Source organism: Pholcus phalangioides, unplaced genomic scaffold (assembly GCF_987345545.1).
Source record: "Pholcus phalangioides strain wild (caught in Gottingen) unplaced genomic scaffold, Ppha-v1.0 ptg000042l_1, whole genome shotgun sequence".
NCBI classification, from domain to species: Eukaryota; Metazoa; Arthropoda; class Arachnida; order Araneae; family Pholcidae; genus Pholcus; species Pholcus phalangioides.
Genome location: NW_028301628.1, coordinates 19,104,137 through 19,124,078, shown reverse-complemented (window position 1 = coordinate 19,124,078; position 19,942 = coordinate 19,104,137). Strand labels below are relative to the sequence as shown.

At 40.8% G+C, this 19,942-nt stretch overlaps 1 long non-coding RNA gene across 1 annotated transcript; it reads right to left on the bottom strand.

The window, feature by feature from the left end:
- Positions 1 to 1,893: 1,893 nt before the first annotated feature.
- LOC149064584 (uncharacterized) lies at positions 1,894 to 9,969 on the bottom strand. The gene is made up of 2 exons (XR_016195740.1): positions 9,818 to 9,969; positions 1,894 to 2,493 (listed from the first exon to the last, which is right to left on the bottom strand). It is a non-coding gene; the product is annotated as an uncharacterized LOC149064584 (long non-coding RNA).
- Positions 9,970 to 19,942: the final 9,973 nt, after the last annotated feature.

Sequence of the window (19,942 nt, the reverse complement as noted above, 5' to 3'; positions counted from 1 at the left end):
CTGCTTCACTGCTGGAGTCATTCATTCTGAAAATGCTGATTGCAGTATTTTGGGCAGTGTGGTACAAAATTGAGAACAACCTGACTTGTTCGCTGCTGTATCAGACAGTCGATTACAATTACCTCAAAAATCTGAACTATTTTTCCTTCTCTTCATTTGAATGTTTCAACTGTCTCATTGATTTAAAGCAGTGGTTCTCAAACTTGTGCTTCCCTGCTTCTTCTGCCGTGACAACGTTTATCCACGGCTCTACAGGATAATATAAAAGAAAAAAACAAATTACTTCAAAGCACTGGACAGGCACCCACCAATGTTGCCAGTTAGCTACGATGTCCTTAGCAAGAAGCTTGGTGACATCTTTTAAAGCCCCGTTTACATGTGCAAGCTTGGGGGTAGCTTTGATGATTATTACCTGAAAGGCAACTTTTTTTCCTCATGGGGAAAAAAGGTGGGACGTGGATCCATCGAAAGAATCCCATCTTTGTTGCCATCTTGGAATAATGGTGGGTGACTCCGACCTCCTCCTCCCCATAATCCTTTGCGCCGCTCGAAAATTGCTGTTAGCTCCTTCGTCGGCCATCTTGAGCCAACCACCCATTCCGGGGGAGGGGGGCGAAATGAAAAAAACATTTTAACATCGCCGATTTTTTTAGGAAAATTTAAAAGACGAGAAACTTTTTGAAAAATATGAATCATACTGACATTTCGATACCTTATTTTTTAGCTTCCGCTTGCTTTGTCATATGGAATTCCCATTGAAAAGTTTTTTTCCGCCCATGAGATAGTTTGCGGGTTATTTACATTCGGATCTCATGATACTAGCATGCTGCCCTTGGATTTGATATTGTCGTAAGCAGGAAAAAAAAAAGTAATACTAAAACAAACATGTAATACTGTTGTTCGGGCTAAAATCAATAAGTGGAGAACAATGCACTCATTAGCGCCGGAACCTAGGAACTAGGGCCATTTAAGCCCCTCCAATAAATTTTGTAAGGGAGCTAAGTCCCCCTCTCCCCAATAATTTCTGAAAAAACAATTCAATGTGGCTTGCCTCTCCTGCGTTATTACTCGAGTCCTGTATATACGGGACGACCAGCAACTTTCAGCCCCTCCCCCCAATGTTTTCTTCACCTCTGCATTCAATGAGGCATTTTCCCTCAAATTTCGAAAAATGTTAAAAATTAATAATGATTTTTAGTTTTGGAATTAATGTAATTAGTTACGAAAAACTAAATTTTACAAAAAAATAGAAAACATTATGCAAGGGAGTATTGTCTGAGGCTTTCATGGCCGGCGTTCAATGACTTGCAAGCGGTTTCGGGGCTATTAGGTCATGGTCTAGGTTCTAGGACATTTTCTTCCTAACGTTTCGCTCACATCTGTGGCAGGCATCTCGAAGTGTGGAGAACACGTCGCTGACACTTGGTATACGAATCCTTTCTCGCTTGTCGCGGGAAGACCTACGTCCGTTTAACCTCAGAAGATGCCTCCCACCAGGGCTGGACTTGATCATTTAGCGGCCCGGTGCGAGAGAACAGTTTTGCGGTCCCCTTTAATATTTATAAAGTCTGTATGTGAAAGGGTTAATTTCCATTTATCGGCTACAACTACGCTTCGAAATAGTACGAAATTGAAACTGAGGGGAAAAAATGGCTTCAATGCTAAAATTTAATTTTAAAAAATATATATCTAAAAGGAGTTTATGATCACCGTAATTTTGTATACTGTACTGCTGTATACTACTGTACTGCTGTTTCTAAGTGTAGCAAGTCAGATACGTTCTGTACTTTTAACATAATCGTATTTTACTTCTTGGCCCCGGACTTCTTGTCTCTATCACAGGTTCCATCCTGTGATCGAAAAAATCATTGCACAATAATTCAAAAGCTGTGGTAAAAAAACTTGTTTTTTATTCACATTTCATACACTGTCACATTTTTCACAAAAATAAAAATAAGAAATTCCCAGGTGCTCCTTACACGCAGATCTTGGATTTATAAAAAAAAATACATACAAAAATGGACAAAAAAAATTCATCTAAAAGAAAAATATGGGAGGCTAGTTACATATATTCTCATTTATATGCTATAATCACTAAGTTATAGAGAATTCTTTCCTTATAGCTCAGTGGCTATAATATCCTTCTCAGTAACTGGAATCACGGCGATGATGATGATGGTGGTGGTGATGATGATGATGGTTGTGACGGGATCGCCTCTCACTCTGCCAGGCGCGCCTCGAAGATGGGCTCCGGTCTCTTCCCGAGCGGGACGGACCCTGATCGCCTCGATCGTTTCTGCTCTGTGACCAATCCCAACTGCGGTAGAATTTCTTCTCTCGGATGTTCCAAGGGTGCACCACGGGTTGATGGGGAGTGGGAGTCGATTTCCTCTTCATGTACTCGTCATCTTTGTCAGTGTATCTATCTTTGAACAGGTTTTCGAGATTCTGTTCTTCGATCGAGATTTCACGGCCCTCAGCATCCATCACACACTGTAGGGAAAAGAAAGAGTGTATGTGAAATTATACAATCTGTCTATGAATTACAGATGCGATGTAATTAAGGTTACCAGGTTTCGAAATGAGGATACAGGCGTGCTCACCCTCGGCAACGCCACTTACATATGCTTCAACAGATGGCGCTATGGCCATCGTCCATCATAAGTTTGGGGCCTGAACAAATGTGAATTTTTAGGGGGCCCCTTATATGTGTCTTCTTTGCGGCAGAGACATACTTAGTGTAGGGGGCATGTAGGCTGTGCCTAAAATACAAGACAGCCAATTTTGGGGCCCTGAGCATGTGCCCATGTAAGAAACAGGTCCCGGATGGCGCTACTATACCAACAAAGGAACAAAACACTATCCAATTAAAACAAGACAACTTTTAATTGATGCACATAAAACCTCATTTCGGCGGGGGGGGGGGGGGTTGCTATTATTTTTATTTCAAAAACTATATATATAGTTTATTAAGAAAGAAAGAAAAAAACACAATATATATAAATACAGTATTCTAGGTATAGTATTCTATTCAAGGGATCGCTTGATCCGTCCAGAGTATACAAACAAAATTTTCTGTGGTGGCAAACACTTTTGTATACTAACAAGTACTAAACAATATAAAAATAGACAAATATTACAGTTGGTGTGACAACACTGTATACTGGGGGCCGAGAAGTACCTTCCTATTGTAGTAAATTATTAATATAATGCATTACTTTTTGAAAGCTCTTAATTAATTTTCATATTTTATTTTCATTTGGCAGGTTATTAAAATATAATGGAGCCAAATATATGAATTGCTTTTGGGGTTAGTTTTTTTAGGTTGTATAATATTATATTCAAAACCTCGAGGGAGACGTGTTTGTTATATATATAGTCATTGCTTGATTTCAAACCACGTAGGATTTTTATAAATAAACATTAGACTTCAGTATATATACATTTTTTCAATATTAAATCTATAGTCTGATTTATAATTATAGGCAGATGGTGTAGGGTAACGAGAGGAAATAACATTTATAGTTTTTTTCAGAGCACTTATTAAAACATTTAAGTTGGACTCATAATCACCTCCCCAAACACATATAGCATACCGAATAAGTGGGTAGACCCAAGCAAAATAAAGTGTATGAATAAATTGAGGAGATATAATATTTTTTAAGCAATATAAACAAACATTTGTGCATTTTATTTTGTTACTTAGTGCAGTTGCATGAGAATTCCATTTCAAATTTTTGTTTATAGTGACTCCTAAATATTTAAACTCTTCAGTTCCCGAGACAATCAGACAAAACATTGGTCATCAGAACATCCGAACTCATGGCATCGAATTATAAGTGTTTCAATATTTCTATTATATAATTGAAAATTTACATATTCAGTTTTGTTGAGATTCAACGTTAACTTATTATGCCTCAACCAAGTGTTATATATAATTTTTGTTAAATCTTTTTCAGTATCAGATTTCAGCAGGGATACGTTTTTTTCAATACGTTTGTTCTGACAAAACAATAGCTGTGTCATCAGCATAGCTAATCAAATCACCATGTAGATCCAAATTATTGATATCATTAACAAAGATTAGAAATAAAATTGGTCCAAGAACAGAAACCTGTAGGACGCCATTTTTAATAATCCTGTATGCACCTATGTATTTTAACTGCTTGCATTCCATTTGACAGATAAGTTTTAAACCAGTGATAAGTGTTACCTCTTAGACCTGAACAATATAACTTATGCATAAGAATTGGATGATCGATACTATCAAAGGCTTTTCTAAGTCTAAAAACATAGCAAGGGTTCTATTGCTGTCATTAATATTTTTATATACTTTTTCTGAAAATTTCAAAATTGCCATCTTGGTATTCTTATTTTCAAAAGAATCGAACTGATTTCTCAAAAAAAATGTAATGAAGGATATCTCTTTTTAATGGGATCAAGCATTGGATGTTTCACCAATTTTGTCTATTTCTATTATTGTGAGGAATTTGCTATCATTTTTCCTTCTCTCACGGGTAAGCGAGTTGAGATGGAAGTGCATGCGCACCTAACAGTCCATGTGCAAATACAGTCCATGTGCAAATCTCATACAGTGATAACAAATACCACTGCTTATGACTTTTTTTTTGCTAACTAAGATTTTGTACGTAACATCTTAATAATGAATACCTTGGCTAATGAATACAGATTCGGCTAAGGAACATTTTAGTTGAGATAGATGTACATGTTCACATAACACAGCCATGTCTTCAGATAAATTTTCCCACAATCATCATAACTCCTGAATGCCTGATCACTTTATTTCCACCTCAGAAACTTTTTACCAGATATGTGTGTGTGCCTTTTTCTTTCAGAAATTTTTCGAACCATTTCATGTAAAACGAAACATTTAACTAATAGAAAGTGCATAAAAAGGGGAGACAAGAATTGTACAGTACACAAGTGTTTTCAGAGCAAGACTTTTAGCAACAAACTGACTACATACAAACCCGACTGGATAAAATAAAAAGATCCTCAGTTTCTCCTATTCCTATATATTCCTATTCCTAACTTCCTATACATTTTCATTTATCCAATTATGAAGCTGTTCATTTTAGCCTGCGGTCAACTTGTCTTCATTTTTATTTTTTTACAATATTTCCTTAGTGTTTCATAAAACTTATCTTTAAATTTTGGGCAGAACCTAGAATAAATTGAAAAACTATTCATAGAAACCTATGGGAAATATCCCGTTTCGGGTAATGAACATGATTCCAGAATGTATTATCTCCATTAGCCAAGGTATCACTCTATTACAAGTATTTTTTTAACTGGTGGGGGTTTTTCGCCCACCAGCCTTTCTATTTGTTCCACCAGTTAAGAGAAAAAATGTTCACTTGGGAGCAATGACCTATTGCTTCTTTGTTGATCATTATGACTCTTGTCTCACTTTTTTTTTTTTCTCAAGCCGAGCACAACTCAGGTCTATCGCCATGGGCAATTTACTACCTAGTGAGTTGTGTCGGAAGTGTAAGTATGTGTACCTAACAGTCTGAGTGTGTATCCTAGTGTTGTGTATGATTTTTAGTGCTGCCATCTATATCTCAGAAGTGAAGGGAGTGAAGTGTAATGACTGAATATTTGTACTGTTTGTAGGACTGTTGCTCTCTGTGGCGAGACTTTTTAATGGGGAGATTGGCTCGCATTTGAGCCTTGAAGTTGGGAACCACAGAAAACCAACTTCAGCTGACCACCACTGTGGTGACGGTGGGGCTCGAACCCGGGTTCCCGCGATGCGAGTCTGTCACTATGACCACTCAACCACCACAGTGGCACTCTTGCCACAATGTTGGATGCCCTTTGTTCAAAGTAGCCTACTAGTTTGAATTTATTATAAAATGGCCTACTGTATTGTGGGTAGAAATCATTAGTGGCCATAAAGATATAGGCCCTCCAAACAGGGAGGAGGATACCACCGAAAGTATGCATTATGATGCGGGGGGGGGGGGGAAGAGAGTGTCCACCTCCCACCTGTGTTAATACAATTTTTCACTGAACAGAGGGTTGGGAGGTCAAAACTTGAAACCTGGGCAAATGCGTATGTGGAAATCAGGTCCTAGAGGCACCCTCTACCATGACTTGCATCTGGTGTTGTGAAATTAATCTAATAAATCTCACATGCACCTCTCCCATGTTTCGCTACAGACCTTCAAACAATTCAGTACATGTTGAAATATACATGTGCACCTAACGTGAAGTCTGTGAAAAATTATTATAGTGGCACCATATCTGTTGTGGATAGACTTTTCAACAGGGACAGTAGCTTGCATTCAGGCTTCGGAGTTGGGAACCACAGAAAATACACTTCAGCTGACCACCACTCTGGCAAAAATAGGTTTTGAACCCGGGTCCGTCACTATGACCTCTCGACCACCACAGAGGCGGCGTTATCAAACTGCATCATGGCCATCTGTGCTAACTACAGTCGATACTCGATATAATGACCCCCTTCCTCCCATCAAAAACAAACGTTATATTGGGATTGTCATCGTATTGAAAGTAAAACATAAATGATAGTTGTTCTGTAAAAACATTTAGGACTTATATCTTACCAGTCATTGTAATGGAATGGTTGCAATAATGAGGAGTCATTATAACAAGCGCCAACAATACTACTGCCTACGCAGACATGTACCTTGCAAGTATTCCTCTGGGGAATTTCAAAGCAATTGGCACATGCAGAAATGTACTGTATGTGTATAGAATGTGCCCCCAACCTATTTATATTATCAGAGTTATGCTGGTTTTGTTTCATACTATAGTGATACCAACTGCCTTGCATATCTTGAAGTGAAAATGGCAAATTCCGAATTTTCATGGTATGTAAATATCATGTTGAAGGTGTGGTAGCTCTCTGCAGAGAGACTTTTATCAAATGGGACAAGCACATTATTTGTGGTAACTACTGAAAACTTGCACAATACATGAGTAATCTGATCCCGGAGGAGCAGTGGCGGATCATGATTTTGGGAGGCCCCAGGCGCAACCTGATCTGGAGGCCCCCCTATCAGGGGCGGATTAAAGGTAGGGGCTGTCACCCCCCCCCCCCCGAGAGCAGAAAAATTAAATGGAAAAAAAAATGTTTTCTACGTTTTTGACTGAATAACAAACCAAGAAAATAAATTTGCTTAAAAAAGGGGGAAAATTCAGAATTTTTTCCAAAAAAAATCAGAACCGTCTTGAAAAATTGAACACATGGTCACAACCACCGCCCCCACCCACAAATTTGCGTTTATACACCACTGCACCCTTTTGGCCCTAATAAGAACAAGATTATGAAAATCATAACTTTCTTTTTATTTTTGCATCACCAAAACCATAAACACAAAAATAAGATAAGGAAATATAATGATATTCTCTGGTACTAGATGAAAAATAATCACACTCCCATTAAAAAAAAAAACACAGTAAAATTCTGCATCATATTTTTAGTAATCTAAGATGTCCGTCCTGGTGCCTTCAGCCACACGGCAAAAATGGAGATCCGTCATAGTTTTAGTAATTTAATATTACTGATTAATAAAGATCTGATAATATCTCAAATATAATATATTTGATTTGATATAAAGATACTGATAATATTTAATAGAAAAACATTTCTTCAATAGAGGGAATAGAGGGAAGAAATTATTTCAGAATGAATTAAATTTAATGAAAGAAATTATTTCAGAATGAATAAAATTTAATGAAAGAAATTATTTCAGAATGAATTAAAATTATTGTCAATGAAAGAAATTATTTAAAAAAATTTTTTTAGAAATTATTATTTTTTATTTGTTTATTCTATTTTATTTTTACTATTATTATATTAATTATTATTATTTTCTCTTTCAGCCACCTCGTTGGGCACTCTGCCTGTTGTGGCCTTTGCCTTTGTATTATTTGTATTCAGAGTGAATAAAAATCTTCTATATTATGCCCCCCCCCCTTTCGTTTAATAACCAAAAATGCCACAGTATAACATTGTGGCCCGCGTACTTTATAAAATGTTTCAATATGGCCTGCTATGCCTCAAAGGTTGAAGACCCCTGCAGAGACTCTCGCTAATCCGGTACGTATTAGACCACGGTGTGCCAGATTTTACCGAAATTGCTGGATTAACTTTGAAGAAACCCATTGAAATAATATATGAAATTTCGTGCAAAGACATAGTCAGGACTTGATGAGCAATTAAGAAATATTAGAACGTGTTAAGGGGTTAGGGCATCAGGAGAAAAGTGACACCACACCACCTAAATATCCTGGACTACTGGACGTGCTGGATTAGAGCACGACCGAATTCTCGAGAGACTACTGTAGTTGAATTGAAATGCTCAAATAAAAATTTATCAGATAATTTATATATTTTTAGTTTTGCTTACCGTTATTTTTGGAGATTCTGCAATCTAAATCCTAAAGTAAATCTTGAGGATCGGCATGAAAATTTTTTTCATTACAATAACACACATTACAATTACATTAACAATAAACACTTTTCGGTCTGACACAAAGATGTTGTCTACCCAAGCCTCCTTGACCAATCCAAAAATGTAGCTCTTTTTTTTAGAAAGAAGGAAAAGAAACCCCCTTGATTTTTTTCAGCCGGGGAGGGAGTGTTTAAAGAGAAACAGAAAAATCACGTGATTCAGAATGCATGTCATTCAGCATTCATTTCAAACCCCACTTTTTTTTTTGTCATATGGTCGTATGGTTCCAGTCATAGATTGCAAATGTATATGTTGTTCGAACCAGCTTATAGTATTTCATTCAAACAAGTGGGAGACAAAATCACAATAAGAGCTCTACTACATTCATTTTAATTAGTACGAGTGTCTCTTCCTGTGGATGTCGCCGCTTGCTGATAGCCACCTTGCCATCCATTATACTGTATACAAAAGCTTACACCAAAGCTGTCGTATTATCGGCGCCCATAAAAGCATTTAATACTGTGGAATGAGACATCTGTTTATGCCTTCACTCCAATTTTCATTTCGGACAGACATTAGGACCTGCTGTTCTCATCCCTCCTCCTGCTTGTGCCCTTAGGGAAATACTGTTTGAAAATGACCCTCCCTGAATGATCGCTTTACAATGTCTCTTCTTTCTTTGTCGGGGAAGAACTGGCCCTTGAGAGCTGCGTCTTGTAAATTGTTCTTTTCTTTCAGTTCCCGTTTTTCTTCCATATCTCTCTACGTACAGTATACGTAAAAAAAAAAAAAAAATTGCGGTTAGAAAAAAAAAAAGGGAGAGCAGATACTGTACTTAGTTCAAGAGATTTGTTGATGCGCATGTAAATTCATATGTAGGATGAAGCACACAACTATTTGGAGGCCCCCCGCTCTGCCGAGGCCCCAGGCGCGCGCCTCATGCGCCTGTGCGGTAATCCGCCACTGCGGAGGAGAAGCTGCAAAATGAAGAAAACATTCGAGAGGTAAGGGGCTGAAAGTTGCCAGTTGTCCCATGTATATATATGGAAACAAATCCCTTATGCAGGAAGAGGAGTGGTACATTGTATTGTGCACTCATGGATTATTGAAGGGGGACTGAGGATCCTCGTAAATTTTTTTTTTGGGGGGGGGGGGGTGGAGAGAAGGCGGTAAAACAGCCTCAGCCCCAGGTTACGGCACCTATGTCATAGAGCAAGAACAAAAATAGAAACGCTCAGTTTTAACAGCACTCGTGAAAGAACTTCAACATTGAGTTAAATTTTTTTTTCTAATGCTCATCGTTCAAAACAAAGGATACAATTAAAAATTAATTCAGCAATAAATCGATAGAAAAGCTAAAAAAAACTCACCGAAATACGAGGCAACAGCTGAATTTATAAAAAGAACGAAAAGTTTCACTCAATTTTTTCCTCCCCTTTTCTTAAATTTCACAATAAATCAACTTTATTCACGGGCATCAACTTCAACGCAACGCAACAAGCTTTCGATTGTAAACAACGTGCACTGGTAGATCAGAGCGGCTTTGACTGCTGCAAAAACAGAAGAACAAAATTCATTTTTAACAAGTTAATTTATGTGATGCTCCTTGTCCATATATTTTGCTTTCTATTATTTTTTTTATAAATATTTTATATTGAATTTACGTTCAAATTAAAAATTTGAATGCATGAGGGGGGAAAAAAATTCGGGCAACACATGTTCATAATGTGCTGCCATCTATCATCCAGTTAAAAATTAGTAGATACAGGTGTTTCCAATAATGTTTCTTTCACGTTGAAGATCTGCTGTTTCAAGATTTTTTTTTTTTGAGTCGACTCTCCCGCATTGGCACGGAAGAGTCGCTTCATGAATTATCGAAAAAACTCCTTTTGTTTTATGTATGAATTTTTATTGTTTATATACAAGTAAGAAAGTTTCCACTAATTTTTTAAAAGACCTGTACTATGCGTGGTTTTATTTACTTATAAATTTCAGTACAATTACTGTATATAGGGTGGTGGTTGTAAAACTAATTTATTGCCTTGATTGTCAATCAGGACAAGGACAATTCAAGTATTACGTCAGCAGATTTTTAGCCATTTTTGACCCCTTCCCCTTGTCAGACAAACTCTGACCCCCCCCCCCTCCCTCCCATCAGCAAAATTTCGTCAGTACCGCCCTACTACCTCCTAACGCGTATTTGGATCAAAGATGTACGCGGAGGGGGGGGGGGCACAAGGTGGTTCGTGCCCTTCCCATGCCCCCCAGACGATCAGAAATTTATTTTTTATGCAAAAATATTAAAAAAAATTAAAATATCGGAAGAAAATACCTTTATATGACGTTTTTACCTTTAAATTTCTGTTAATTTCAATGCTATTGCAAGGCTAATTTTCAAACTTCCTCTTCAAGAAATTCATTGTGACCCACCCTCTAAGCCATATATATATATGGCTTAGAGGCATATATATAAACCCATGGCCCACTGGTCCATACTAACAACGGGTATGTGGCCCGATAACCCCAAGGGCCCAAATTTCTGGTATGTGGCCCTTGGGGTTATCTGATATGGCCAGGCACCTCAAACCTAATTTTGTAAAAATGAACTAAGTGGCACATTTATAGATCGCTTGAGTGACCAGTGGCACAAATCCAGAGCATTTAAGCGTGCCGTGGCACATTCACAGATCACTCAAGTGACATGTGGCACAGTTTTAGAGCACTTAAGTACCCGTAGTGCAATTCTACATCACTCAAGTTACCTGCGGCAAATTTCTAGATTACTCAAGTGATCCGCGACATATTTACGGATCATTTGAGTGACGTGTGGCGCAGTTGCACGGCTCTTGAGCAGCCCGGACATATTTCCAGATCACTTAAAGGATTCGCGGAACATTTAGAGATCACTAAAGTGGCTCTATAGCTATAGAGAACTTATCAATAGGTGAAATATTAGTTCAGGTGACCATAAACAAACAAGGCAGGGGTTTTTTCTCATTTTTGGCACACTCAGTAAAGATGGCATTAAGAATATTTCATATTTTTATGAAGGGTGGTTTGATGACGTAAGCATCATTCAAACCTCCCCATCCCCCACTTGTCATCAAACGTCAGCAAATCGGAATCCCCCATTGATGCTGATGCAATACTTGAATGACCCCAATATAAAAGAAAAAAAAATAGTTTTCAAAATTTGGAATCGGGATTCAGTCTCCTTCTTTTTCTGCAATTTTTAGAAATTTTTATCTACTTCCTTTGCGTCATATAATGCTCTTTTCCGTATTATTCTTTTCTTAAACCGTAATAAAAGCTTATACAGTATAAGACCTCATATGATTTACCGTATTCCTACTTTCAGGAAAGAAAATTATTATTCAGCTCTGAAATTACGTAATTCATTACCACTAGAGATACAGAATTTATCCACACACAGGGCATTTAAAAAAGCATTATTTAAATTATTAATTTCAATAGACGACGTTGACTCTTATTTTGACCTTTAGGAGGAGCAATAATATTTTATATCCCCAAACTTCTGGTTCCGTCGCTCCCCAAGTCAACCCATAGCATCCTATACTAAATCAAGGCCGTTTCGGGAGGGGGGGGGGGAAACTTGGGGGTCTGGTCCCTCCCCGAAATGTGAGAAAATGGTCGAAAAAGGAAAAAGATGGCCAAATCTATTGTTCTATCACCTTGGTCCCCCCCCCCCCGAATGGCATTTCTGGCTACGGGCCTGTACTAAATCCAAAGCTTCTGCCGCCCCCGGACCTTTCCATCGCCACCGGGGGTGATACTGCCCTCTTTAGGAAACACTGCACTATAGCTTTGCCACTTTGATTATGTAGATATCTTGTTTGCGTTGTCTATGTATATGTGTATTATATGTGCGAGTTTTATTTTTTCCCATAAATATTATTTTTTATTTATAAAAGTTTTGTTTGTTTTACATTTCTCGTCATATTCTAAGAATTTTGTCTTTTTTTTGTGTGTGTGTGTTTTTTCTTCGTTTATTTTTATCATTACGTTCTTTATTTGACATTCATAATTTTGTCTTTTTTATATTGTATATGTGAACTCCTGCATTGTATTGAGAACTCCTGTTAGACAGGAGGTTATGTACCCCTGATATATGGGAACTAGAAATTAAATAGCCATAATAAAGTGCCCCCCCCCCCAGTGTATATTCAAGATTTTTAAACATAAATTTGGTCTGAACCCAAAAAAGGGTTGGGGCCCCCAGAACCCCGATTTCATTCACTGTCCTGTACACAAGTCTGTCTAAACGCATGGGCTACGACAGGAAAAGGTCCGGGGAACCCGAAGCGCATAAAGAGGCTCTTGGTAATAAAATTTGATACTATGATTTTTAAAAGTTCGCAAATTTTTAGGCATGTAACTTCTAGGCCCCAGAGGAACACCACAACATTACTTTACCCGAGGAATTTATTGTGCTAATCATATGCGGATACACTTTTATTGCACACCAACTCCAGTCATATTGCTGTACGGCAATTTCCAACCAATGGAGTTGGATGGAAAATGAAGGCGCCATGTATCGGTGGTCGCCCAGGCTCGGTAGGATAAGCGGATACAGGCCCACGGAAGGTAAAGGTGCAGTTTGCGCCCTCTCTTGCCCGACGCCTGACGCACCAGACCCGTCTCCCCCCCCTCCCCAGTTGTAATTCTGTATACAGGCACGGGTTTCCACATGGGCAAGCCTGGCAGTTACCCAGGGCCCATAATTTTAGAGTCCTGAAGTTCGAACAGTATGTACAGTTTGAATAACATTGACGGGACTCGATGCATTCTATTATTCATTAACGGATACTCCTTGCTAGCGGACAAAATTTTCCCTCCCCATCGGTGTCCGCTATCGAGAGGTTTTACTATATTGGCAGACTAACCAAAGATCTTTGACACTGGTCACAAGGGCCCCCCCCCCCCCCAAATTCATGTTTTGCCTAGGGTTAACGTCCCAATAATTTTTTTACTAGATCAGAGCCGTTTTTTCTGTGCATAGCAAAACATTGTCATATAAAGCAATAGTCAGTTTCAAGATTTTGCGTAAGCCGAAAACTCACAGAGCGCAGGGCCTTAACTAGATGATTATAGTCAGTCAGACGCCGGAACCTAGAGGCTGAGACCATTTGAGCCCCCCCCCCCCCCCAATACTTTCTGAAAACCAATGCAATGCACCTTCCTTCTCCTGCATACGCACTTCAGTCCTGTATATACGGGATGACCAGCAGCTTTCAACCCTCCCCTTCCCTTCACAATGTTTTCTTCATGTCGGCACCTCTGCTCACATGCCGTCAAACTCACTGACCAAGTCTCTCGACAGACGCATATCACTGGTTTTATCACTTCTGGGCTATTACAGAAACTTTGTTCCGCCCTTCTTCCATTCTACTCTAATTTTCTTGACCACTCCTTTCTTGAATTTTCCGCCCCTCTTAACACGCCGAACTGGGCGAAAGTCCGCTATAATCATAGCCCCTCATCAGGGGAAGATTAAGCGAGGGTACAAGCGGTGCGGTGCACCCGGGAAGGAGCTTAGACACATAATTTTTTTAAATTTTAGAACAATAAATATTCACAAGACACCACGTGTTGTCGCTCTTTTGAGCCATACCTTGACAATGAAGATGTCAAGAGAATTCTCTTGAGGGAACAGACAGGACTTGGGACCGTAATACCAGAAACCAGAATAGACGTTATCACACGGGGCAAGCGCCCCCCCCCCCCCACAGCCAGTAATTTTTCGAGAGCAGGCAAGGAAAGAATTCGCCTTCTCACTTGTCGAGAGGACCTGGGGACAGGGCCGTCTTAAGAGCATCATGGGCCCCCGGGCCAAGTGGTTTTTCTGAGGCCCCTACATGGTAAATTCTAGAAAAGTTTTACCAGATCTCATTTTTGTGAGGCCCCTTTTCTCTTGAGGCCCCCGGCCGTGTCCGGGCTGCCCCATGTGTTAAGACGGCACTGCCTGGGGAGCACCATAACCCCTCGGTTTCTGCCCTGATAGTCGGGGCCTCCCTGGGTACATTGGAGTAGGAATTCAACAAGGTTCAACTGACTCATCAATACTGTCATAATTAACAACGGCAAAATAACTCTGAACCAAAAAACTGGACAAGTTTTTTTGAAAGCTGGACGTATGGCCAAAGAATTTCCTTGGGTAAACAATTGTGTACGGCTTTCGATAGATTAAAAAAAAAATCTGGTTTTTCCCAGTCCCCAGGGCAAAAACCGCTCTCAGCCTCCCACTAGTGTCATCTATAGGGGCGGCAATTGAGGCTTTGCACCCGAGCGACAGGTGAGCTCGAGCGTCCCTGGCCCCCCACAAGGATGTGGCTGACAAGGCCCTAGCATGGGTGGAGATACGGGGGGGGGGCATTGCTCCCCCCAGCGTCAAAGGTGAAGTTGACTAATCTAATGCATATATGAATTGACATCCTCATCATCATCGTGCCCCCCAGAAATAATGACCGTGCCTCCCCAGACTGGAGGGTCTATCTCCGCCTATGGGCTCTAGCCCTGGACGGTTCTCGACATTTTTTAATTTTTCCCGCTATAAATTCACTACAGAAGGGCACTGCAGACAACCCAGCCTACCCCGACAGACATCCACTATAGCTGCTGTTGGCCTAGGGGCAAAGCCAAAACCTTCTGCTTTAGAAGGTGTTGGCAAGGCCGTTTTAAGAGCATTATTGGCCCCCGGGCTAAGGGATTTTTCGGAGACCCTACCTGCAATTTTTTCGAAAATTTCAACCAGATCTAATTTTTGTGAGTCGTCTTCTTCTTCTCTTGAGAAGCCCGGCCATGCCAGGATTGGCCCATACGTTAAGACGGCACTGCCGAGAGGCCCTTGCAGCAATTTGTGGGGGAGCCGTGTCGCTGTATCCTCCCCAGTGCCATCTTAACACATGGGAGCACCCGGGCACGGCCCTGGGGCCGCGGGAAGAGGAGGCCCACAAAAATGAGATCCGGTTGAAATTTTCTAGAATTTACAAGGTGCTTTTTTTTCCTTTTTTTGGAAAACCACTTGGTCCGGGGCCCCATGATGCTCTTAAATAAGACGGCCCTGCTCCTCCCCATCCTGTAAATAAACCTTTGCTTTGAATAACAAATAATTTAATGGGGCTTCAAAATTCGGCGAAGGTTATTTATTTCAAACTGAATTTATTCATTCCTTTTTTTTTTAATTTCAAAGCCGAAAACTAACAAGTCTTCTCACGAGACCATTTTTTTTTAAATTTAATAGTTTCACTGAATTACTTCATAGTTCAGTTCAAGAGGTAGAGATGGCAGCACGCTTCAGATTTCCGATGTTAAATGCCTTTCCCTATTTTAGATGTTTAAAAAAAAATCCTCTGTTTAAGCACTAAACGCTATTTTCGCTAATGGTTTCGGCAGACCGATGGCGTACAATCATTTTGCTGTGTTTTTTTTAAACATTTTTGCACTTACAAAACTTTCTAAGCAATGATCTCCATTGTGGACCTGGGAACTATATGTTTCAGCAGCATGATACACGAGTGAAGCGGTCGCGTTTTACTAGGATTTGTTATTGGTCGAGCACAGAATTCGTTTGGGCGTCGTCGAAGGAGGTTCGGAGCATCGCGCTTCTAAAATTTTCTCAGTGCGCCGATTAATTTTCTTTAATGTGCCGAAATCGAAGAGCATCTCTTCCAAAGTGTCTTCAATGAGTCAGGTAGGAGTTCTTTTGCCTCAAGGATTACTAACATCTGCCATCGAGAACCAGAAGTTTCCTCGCAGCGACACGTTCTACGCAATGGATGCCGCAGAGCCATCTGTCGGAGAAGTTGGAAACGACAAAGGTAAACAGTCGTCCGAGCACCAGAATCCGGACACGATGTCCACCGTCAACAAAGGTGAGCGAAAAGTTTCAACTTTGAACGGCGGCAGCGGTGATCGGCAATCGAATAACAACAAAAAGAGCAGCAGACGACACAAGTGGAAACCGTATCATAAACTGAGCTGGGAAGAGAAGAAGCAACGCGAGGAGCACGAAAGTCGCCGCGCGGAGAGGATCCGAGCGAAATGGTCCTCGTGCGGAGTACCGCTCGCTCCGTACAACACGACCCAGTTCCTGATGGAGGACCACAATCTTCAAGAGCCGGACTACGACCGGATTCCAGGTAGGAGCCACCACCACGCCAGCGACTCGTCCGAGGAGTCCTATTACAGCTCTCCCGAAGACGAGGAGGACTTCCTGCAACAACAATTCGCCGAAACCTACAAGAACTTGCACGCGGAGAGGTTGGGCAACATGTCGAAGGCCGAACTCGTACAAGAACTGATCACTATAGAAGACAAAGTCGAAGCTCTCGAAAAGCAACTCGAGGAGACGTCGTCTGCTACCAAATCCGAGGCCTCCAAAGATCCGACCGAGGACTGCAGCACCACCTTAGAGGAGCAGTCGGAAAAGATACGTGTTTTCAGGGAGGAAATACAGAAACTGATCAATGAAAACGAAAAACTTCGATGGGAGAACGAAGATTTGAGAAACAGGGTCTACGAAAGTGTCATCAAGTGATTCCGCCCGTGGCAGTGAGTGGAGGGAAGGATACATCACCATGCACATCATCATCGTTTCCCCCTAATGTGTAAATATTCGTGAACTTTCATGTTGCGACGTGAACAGTGATACTCATCGCGAATGAATTACTTTTTATTGTTTCACCGAGCATATGTAATTAACGCAGCACTTGGATGCATAAAAAACGATGTTTCATATTTGCTCATGTCATGTTTTATGTGAGTCTAGTTAGCTTTTTTTTCCCCCCTCTCTCTATTGTGTTAGTAGAGCTTTGTTTGATCGGGGCTTTAAAGGTAAGTGCGAATTTCCCTCCACTCTTTTTATTCATGAACTTATCTATACAGCGATGATGGATTTTTACGTAAAAAATAAAAAAAGTGTTCGCGCGAATAAACTTCGCAGCCGAGGGTTTTTCGGTTTTTTTTTTCCTTCTGCGAAGCTTTTCTGTTTAGGAGAAAAAGGGAAAAAAAACCGAGAAGAGTTCACGAGAAGTGCCACTGCGATCCGGATGCTTTTTCGTTTATTATTAGATGTCTTTTTACTATGTCATTCTTCCTTTCTTTCGGGGGGGGGGGAGGAGGAGAATCTTTCTTTTTTCAGTGCAATTAAATTGGTCTCACTCACATTTAGTATAATGTAGGGCCGAGCGTGTCTTCCCGGGGTGAACCTGTTCTTGGGGAGCCCCCGTTGAAAGAGTTATACTCAGAAAAAAAGGTATGAGGGCGCCCATTTGGCCCGTAGCCTATGTGGTGTTGCCTCAGTCAAATTACGGGATCAGTTATAATACACCTTCTTGAAAGAGTTATGCCTAGAAAAAAACAGGGGCGTAGGACTGCTCTAACCAAGTTACGGGCCTGATAAATGATTAATTAATAATATTCCATGTCATGATAATTGCAGTAAAACATTTTTGAAGGGACAACTATCCCCCCACGTCCTTTACCGGCTAGCCTCTTTTTGATTTCGTTCATATTCATAGTGTGAATCGTAGAGCACAATCTCCGGCCCGCAAACCAAATGCGTCCCTCTAAGAGGTTCTATCCGGCAGCGGAAGTTATTTCGGTAGTAAAGTATCAATGCATACAATATGATAAATTTCTAGGCTGACTATTATTTCATGAAATTACGAGATAGCGCCAAAGAATTTGTCGAGTTGCCAATTAAGCAGGAAAATTTGTCAAAGGAAAATAAAGTTTTCGACAACCATAAGCCTTGTCTAAGGCAAGTTAATAAGTTGCCAACATGGCCCTCACATCCTGGAGCAGGGGGCCCCCCCCGAATCGGGCTATTCACGGGCATGAAAAAAGAGACTTGTCAGCCATGGGCGGAGATACGGGGGGGGGGGCAGCGTCAAAGGTGGAGACCACTGATCTAATGTATACATGAATTGACATCTTGCCCTTCCCCCAGACTTCCAAGTCTATCTCCTATGCTGTCAGCCCCACCTTTGTGGGGGGGGGGGGGCATGGTTGCTAATGACAGCCAAAGGCAAGTTAAGTTGCAAGTCAGTCAAAAATATTGTGAAATGCAAGTAAAGTTTCCAACTAGCCCTGAAATTGCTGAAAAATCGCCAATCGCGGAAAATGGGTACTGCAAGTCAAAATGTTATTCACAAAAAAAACATGTTTGACAAATATTTTTATTTGACTATAACTGTGATAGTTATAATTATCAAAATATAACTTATGAGTCATGAAAATGATCTATCTATATTTCGAAAATTTGCCTGAGCCTTGAAAATATGGGGGTGGGGCGACGAACGGTACATTCTATAAAACAGTTGGGACAGCCAAAAAATTATGGGGGATGATCTTTAAAATAAGGGTCATGGTCACTCTTGGAAGACAAGTTCTGGGCTGCGGATTGAACAGGTGCACCCCCCTGGTGTAAAAAATTTAAAATAAATGTCCAGTCCTCCATGCAGGGGGGGTTAGGGTTCTTCTTTTTTTTCTTCTTTTCAAACCGAGCACAACTCAAGTCTATCCCCATAGGCAATTTACTACCTAGTGAGTTGTGCAGGAATTGTGGGTGTGTGTACCTAACAGTCTGAGTGCGTATCTAGTGTTGTGTATGATTTTTCAGTGCTGCCATCTATATCTGAGAAGTGAAGTGAATGATGTGTAGTGACTGAATATTTGTACTGTTTGTAGGCCTGTGGCGAGACTTTTTAACGGGGAGATCGACTCGCATTTGCGCCTCGAAGTTGGGAACCACAGAAAACCAACTTCAGCCGACCACGGGGGTTAGGGTTGTCTACATAACCTATAGGAGGTCGTGGCAGGACTCGGCGTCAAATTTTCCCATTCCTCACCGGTCATTCGAGAGACCGAAGGTGGCCCTCTTCATATTGCAATTGAGAACGATTTCAATAAACGTTTCACATTGACCGCCACGGCCGCAACCAGGAAAAGGCTGGGGGGTTCTGGTGCCCGGATGCTCAACTAGGGAAGCCGCTGAGTTGCTTTTTTTTCTGTTCAAAATTACGGGGGTATTTGCCAGAGTTGATACTAGTCATAGGTGGAGAACCCCCTCCCCCCCCCCCAAATGTGAGAAAATGACCGAAAAAAGGGAAAAGATGGCCAAATCTGTTGTTCTATCACTTTGGTTCCCCCCCCCTCCCCCGAAATGAAATTGGTCCCCTCGAACGAAATTTCTGGCTTGGGTGTGCTCCCTGGCACGGCCCGTGGGCCTCAAAAGAAGAGGAGCCTCAGAAAAACGAGAAGTAGTTGGAATTTTTTGAGAGTTTTCCAGGTAGGGCTTCAGAAAAATCATGGGGCCCTGGGCCCGTGATCATAGGCGGTCTTGGAAGTCTGGGGGGCACGATGATGATGTCAATTCATATATACATTAGATCAGTCGACTCCACCTTTGACGCTGGGGGGGGGGGGGCAATGCCCATGATGCTCTTAAGACGGCCATGGCTGGTGACAGCATC